General features: G+C 49.6%; 1 protein-coding gene across 3 annotated transcripts in view; it reads right to left on the bottom strand.

Annotated features, from left to right (window-relative positions):
- Positions 1 to 4,484, bottom strand: part of Slc39a10 (solute carrier family 39 member 10) — a 52,438-nt gene extending 47,954 nt beyond the window's left edge. The window contains exon 1 of one of the 3 annotated variants that reach the window (XM_059278863.1): positions 4,366 to 4,484. The gene's annotated coding sequence lies outside the window, so the exon portion shown is untranslated. Of the gene's footprint in view, positions 1 to 2,225; positions 2,723 to 3,643; positions 3,813 to 4,365 lie in introns of those variants that run through there. The other 2 variants (XM_059278860.1, XM_059278862.1) reach the window with 2 other exon arrangements.
- Positions 4,485 to 6,515: the final 2,031 nt, after the last annotated feature.

A 6,515-nucleotide genomic window follows, 5' to 3' on the forward strand; every position in this document is an offset into this window, starting at 1 on the left:
AAACCATAGGTACATCTACGGGAAGGCAGAGTCTCATTTCAGTCTTGAGGACAGATGCCAAGAAACTTGAAGGTAAACCAAACACTAGGGGGCAGCAAACTGTTGAGGATTGTACCAGGCAACTGACTCAGACAGAGACAGTATGAGACTGTATCTGTTCATTTTGCTGTAGGGCTAGAGATAGAAGCTAGGAACCCACTATGGCAGCTAAGTCATCTTCTAGGCTACACCCCCAGCCTTTTGTGTATCTTTAATGTGAAACAGACTCTAATGGAAGATGGTTTAAAATTAAACCACTGTGATAAAAAGCTATTTTGATTGCCAGTATTTCTCTTCCATTTTCAGTTGTCTACTTTGTCCAATTGGTGAATACTGCTTTTAAATGTATTAGTGACAATGTGCCTTTGATACAAAACTCAGCAGTATTTCCATTCCTGGAGTAGGTACTACACTGGTGAGGATCAGTATTTTTATCCAAATGATTTTGTTAATGCTAAGTTTAAACCTGACAGAAAAGCTATCTATGCCCAGTCACTGAATGTGTCGTGACACACTGATAGTTTGTGACAAAAAGCTGTGGGGTATGTGCTTCCCTTCAGGAATCTGGCTTTGTGAAAATAGATAGATAGACAGACAGATACCCATACAGAATAGAAAATTCTACAGAATTCTGTTACTACAGAATAGAAAAAAAAAGGGGGGGGGGAGTCAGAAAACAAATGTACAGTTATCAGTCACTACATATGAGCTATGGACTTAAAAGATGTGCCCTCTCAAAGACCTAAGTAGTAGAAAAAAAAAGAGAAAGTAAATTCAATAATTAAAGTTTGGATGTAGAAAAGCTTAGAGGAATAGCCCTTCGGTTCATCATCATTAATGGCCATATTAAACTCCTGAAGGAGGTTTTATAATACTTTAAGTTCACTGTCTAAAGCCACTGGCAAAGGTAATGAAATTAGTTAATAGTATATCCAGGTTTTAAATATTTAACCTCACTCCAAATCCCTAAATTTATCCAAATACTGCTCAATACTCAGAGTTCAGAAGGGGCAAGGGTATATCCCTTGCTGTATATACCTTATCTTCTCCATACACCACTTAGAGTTTCTAGAGCTAAACATTAGGCCTCCTCAAAGTAGTTCAAACCAGTGATTCAAAATCTGGCGAGAGCCGCAGTGACTCCCAAGACCCAGGAGGGAGGATCCCAAGGTTCCAGGGACGCAAGGGCCACACAGGTAAAACTACTGACAGAAACCAAAAGTCTGAACAAGAAAGTGGGACATGGGGGACAGTTTACAAGCTCTTAGGATGGTAACAGGAAGACCTAACACAGATTTTACACTGAAACATAAAATTTCAGGTTTTATACTGAAATGCTACCAAATCCACACCGTTCTAGGAACTAATATGCAGCACTTGTTTTAGTATCCACACCTCACGTCTGCATAGGCCTCAAGTCACACTGTAACTGCAGGGAAAATATTGTAAAATTTCCTTCAGTGTATGTGCACTCAGCCTATAAAAAACAAAAACACAATTCATGTTTAGACTTGGGTCCTAGCCAAGAAAACTCCATTATTTAATATGTCCAACAAAAAAATGGAAACATCTCTAGTCCTACATTTCTGGTAAGGGGTGTTCACCTGCACAGCTTATGACTGTAACACGTGCATCCCTTTGCAGTACTGAGGACTGAGCCTAGGTTCCTGGAAACCCCAGGCAAGTTTCCTACCACTGAGCTATAAACAAGACTTTTTTTTTTAAACTTTTTGAGACAAATTCCAGGACTGGAACTTGACAGCTTCCTTCCTCAGTCTCTCAAATTAGCTGGGTTTAGTCTGTGTCTTCAGGTGTCACACGAGAAAACATCTCCCCGCCTCTTCTAAAGCAGCATCCAAATTATTCTTGCACAGAAGTTCTTAACCATGGTTAGTTGACAGAATTCACTTTTGTCAATCGGGGGGAGGGGCGGGGGGGGGGATTAAACCACTGAAATTTAGTTACTTTCTACTGAGAAAGTAACTTTCTGAATACAGGCCAAAATTACAATGATACAAAACGCCTGAAACAAGTCCTTTTAAAGATCAGAGTCTGAAGTTAGTCATTAGACAGGCCAGAAACGACTGGTATTTGATGTTTTATTAGAGTATGGACTACTCCATCATAAACATGTAGTTCCCAGATAACTGTTTCAATGTAATCGAACAACTCATGGTAATGCTTACCTATCTACAGTCACAATCTAAACCCTTTGGTCTGGAAAACACAAAGATGTTAAAAGATGCCCGTCAGCACATTTTATTTTCTTCACGGCATTTATCACCGATGCGTCCTTCTGCCTGGTGGATCACTCAATGCACACAGGAAGTGGGGGTGTCTGGGATGGATTCCCGGTGTCCGGCAGGCATGACTCACAAGGTACGTGTACGTGTCGATGAGAGGAATCCTAATACTACAGTGCACACAGCAGCAGTCTTGCTTTGCCAGGGCTCCCCCAACTGCTCTGTTATACAGCTCTAAGCCTCAAACCCTTGTATGACTTCCCTCTTAATTACCATCCGATCCATCTCAAAAGAAAACACACAGGAAAACCTGCCACACGCGCTAGTTCAGCCGCACTTAACAATGGAGACCTAAATAAAAGTTTCTCCTTTAACTGGTGCTTTGTGTCACTCTGGGAGCACACTTGGGTGAAGGAGGGCCCTTCCAAAAAAAAAAAAACAAATCGGTGGCGGGCCGACCTGCGGCGACAGAGAGAGAGCAGAGAGAGGGAGGGATGTCTTCCACGTGCCCCGCTCCTTAAACTCGGCCCATGTGGACGGGCCCCCACGTGAACGCGTCTTCTCGGAAGCCACAGGAAGAAGCCCTTTCCACGTCACGCCACCCGCCGCCGCCTGGCCTGGGGGGCTGGGGAGCTCCGACGACCCCCCCAAAGGGAGGAGCGAGGCGTGGGGCGGATGCGGACCCCGCGGCGGGCGGGCCGGACAGCCAGCCGGCCGGACAGCCGGGCCACTTCCCTCCGCTCCCAACCGCGCCCACGCCCGCCCCGCTGCAGCCCGGTGCGTGCCCCGGGAACAAAGCCCGCCGCCGCGCCACGCTCGCCCCACGTCCCCGGCTCGGGGGACCCGCGGGCTGCGCCCCCCGCTCCCGCGCGCCCCGCCGAGCCTTTACAGTTGGCCCGGAGCTCGGCGCCGGCCGGCCGGCCGTTACCACCCCGCGGCCGAGCCCCTGGGACCCGCCTCGGGTCCCGGGGTGTCCCCCCCACCCCGCTCCCTGCACGGCGGCCGCGGGAAGCCCGCGCAGCCCCCTCAACCGGCGCCGCTCGCCCCGGGCTCCCGCAGCAGGGCCGAGGGGGCACGGGTCCCCGCCGCCGCCGCCCGCCGCCCGCCGCCCGCCGCCCCACGCGCTGGCCGGCCCCGCGAGCCGCTCTCCGGCTCCGGCTCCGGCTCCGGCTCCGGCTCGCCGCCGCCGCCTGCAGCAGCAGCTGCGGACCCCCTCGGCGCCCCGGCCCGCAGGGCCCCCCCGGTGCCGGCCCCGGCCCGGCTTCCCGGCCTCCCCAGCCGTCCCGGGACTCGCAGGCTCCGCCGCGCACGGGGCCGGTTCTGGGGGAGGGAATGTAAACAAATCGGGGTTTTATAGTTACCTCACACTCGAGTGCCGTGTGCATCTCCTCTCCGCTCGGTACCAAACCCCGGCTGCACCCAGTCGTGTATTCTCCAAAGCCGCCTGCGCTACCTGCGTCGCGGAGCCCAGCGCGCGGGCCGCGGCTCTACGCCAGCGGCGCACCCGGCCCGCTCCGGCGCCCTGCGCAGCCGCACCCGGGCCGCCTCGGCGCTACGCCGGCGGCGCACCCGCAGCGCCCAGCCATTCACTTCGCGGCGGACGCGCCTGGCGTAAGGGGAGCCGCGGCACCCGCGGGAGCTACACCGACGGGCGGAGCTGGAAGAAATGCGACCTACGCCAATTGCGGAGCTCAGGAGGCCCCCGCGCTAGTTTCGTTCCCAGAAAGGACGCGGTGGGGTGGGGTGGGGTGGGGTGGGGTGGGGGGAGTTGGGGCGGCTTCTAACGCATGCGTGGTGCGCCCCTGGTCGCCTCGCCTGGCCTTCGCGCGTCGGTTGCTCAGGCCTTGGGCTGGCTGATGGGAACGTGCAAACCCGGAGAGCGGACGCCCTCGGCCCCGAGGTCTCCGAGTGATCAGTCAGGATGTTGATCTGTACGCGGGTTAGGCATCTCTTAATTAAATTAACTCCTCCCCCGCTGTCCCAGCAAACCGTTCCATTCTCGGGGCAAATCTGAACTTTAGTGCTCTGTGCAAAGTGTTTTGCATAACTCCCCCCACCGCACCCCCATTTAAAGCGCACTTACAGTGGGTCTTCCCAAACAGAAAGGAGAAGCGGAGTCTAAAAAGTATGCCACGTAATTCTGGTAGCTCTGGGTACCCTTCCAAGGACTCCCCACCGCTTTAACCAGTGGACAGTTTTACACCCAAAGGCAGAACCTTGATCTGCCCAGCAATTCCGGTAGACTCATGCCTACATCCTGCTGGAGCTTGCATCCCTTGGCTCACACCGCCATTCACAGTGGCCTCCTCCCCACTTAAGCGACTAACAAACAACCCACAATTTTCTTAAAAGGAGGCTCGGCAAGTCCTTTGCTTCGTTATGCATTACTCCGCTTCCTGGCTCTTAATTCATGTCTAGGCTTATTTGTATTCTGCCCGGATGCCTGTGTTTCTGTATTCAAACGGAGCGTACTTACTAGTGAAAGTGAGTTCTGGGGGTGCTCTATGGGTGTCCAACCGAGTGCACATAACTCTGAGCAGCAGTAATTGCCAGCTTTATGTGTCAGGTACCTCCGACGTGCTTTGCATGTGTGTTAATTTAATACTCATAATATAGTGAAGAATGATTATCCAGGAAATGGAGACATAAGAAATAAGTAACTTGCCTGAGAGAGAGAACACAGGGAAGGAGGGGCATAGAGAACCAAACCTATTCAGTATGGCTACGTGGCCTGTTTGGCATACTTGAACCCCATGAAAGAATCAGGTGTGCCTTTTATTCTCTGCCTCTACATGGAACATCTTCCAGGTGTTTAAGAAATGTCTGACTGAAAACACACTGCTTCTCAGAGCCCTCTTTTTCTCATCTGGGAAGCCAACCCATGACCTGACTCCTGCTATCAAAGGGAGAAGTTCTGAGAAGTCAAGACAGACCTTGCCGCTAGTGGGAAGAAGACAGTGGATGACCATGGTCCTAGACCCATGAATAAATCCGGGGATTACGTAAAAAGTATTGACTAAGTTGTTTAGAGTCTATCAGGTCATTGTAAGTAGATCCTTTTGATACAAAGCATAAAAACATCCAAGTGGCCCTTATATTTTAAAGTTTCTAATTATTAGATTGAACACTGTCGCTGTCTTTAAAATATATAATACGTTTCAAATAAGATCGAGCACCTGTATCACATTTTCCAGCACCTTCGGGGGTTGGGGGCTATGTATTTACTAAACAGATGCTTGCCTGGTTTGCTAATACTTGGTGAAAGAGTGAAGTATGGCCCTGCAGAACAGTCAATGGCTCCAGCCGTGGGTGGTATTCCTCCGTGCTCCCCACATCTCTCAGTCCTTTAAGATCTCCCAGAACTCCACAATGTGGCATCTTAAAGGGCTAATGTTCTTGCTCCTGCTGCCTCAATCACAGTATCATTTCACATATCTGTACTTGAATTTTAAAGGTAACCATCCTACCTCCGTGAGACAGTATATTAAATTCCTTGGCCCTTTTAGTTCTTCCAAGGACTAGAAAAGAGTCAGGTACAATAACACCCTACCTTGAACTGTCACTGAAGTAAGTCCATGTCAGAGACCTGGCTTTCCTTCTGATTTCAGAGAAAGTGCTCACCATCCACGACAAAAGTTAAGATGGTGATGAAATCTACAAAGAGTGGGACTGGTCCTAAAAAATCAATCCTTCAAACTCGATTGTTCTTTTCGTGAATCAAGATTAGTAAAAACCAATTATTTTTCTTTTTAATCTCCTTAAATTCACTTCAGTCTAAACACTGATTTTCACATGGTCAAATATGTCTGGATCAGACAAGGAAGTTTTGCCTAGAGAAGTGATTATTTAAGAGATGGGAAGATGAAGTGAAAAGTGAGGTATTTACTTCCAGAATAGTGATTTTAAAACTGGGGAAAGAGGATGTCAGGAATAGGTAAGCAAAGGTTTGAACCTAGGCTTCAAAATTAGCAATTATCCATCATTTCTAGAGGCTCTGTATTTCATACTCGGGAGTGAAATCCCAGCTCTGCAGTTCTTCCTGTTTCTTAAGAGCAAGACTACGTGTCTGAAGAGCCCGACTCTTTGAGACAGTACAGGAAGATGGGCCAACATAGCCTCAGCGAGGGACAAACGTGACTGATGTACTTGTCAAGTGAAATTATGTAATAAACTGAATTTCAGAAATCTGCAGAGACTGAAATAGATTGGAGGTATGAAATAACACAAATATGT

The sequence above is a fragment of the Peromyscus eremicus genome, chromosome 13, assembly GCF_949786415.1.
Source record: "Peromyscus eremicus chromosome 13, PerEre_H2_v1, whole genome shotgun sequence".
In the NCBI taxonomy this organism is placed as follows: domain Eukaryota; kingdom Metazoa; phylum Chordata; class Mammalia; order Rodentia; family Cricetidae; genus Peromyscus; species Peromyscus eremicus.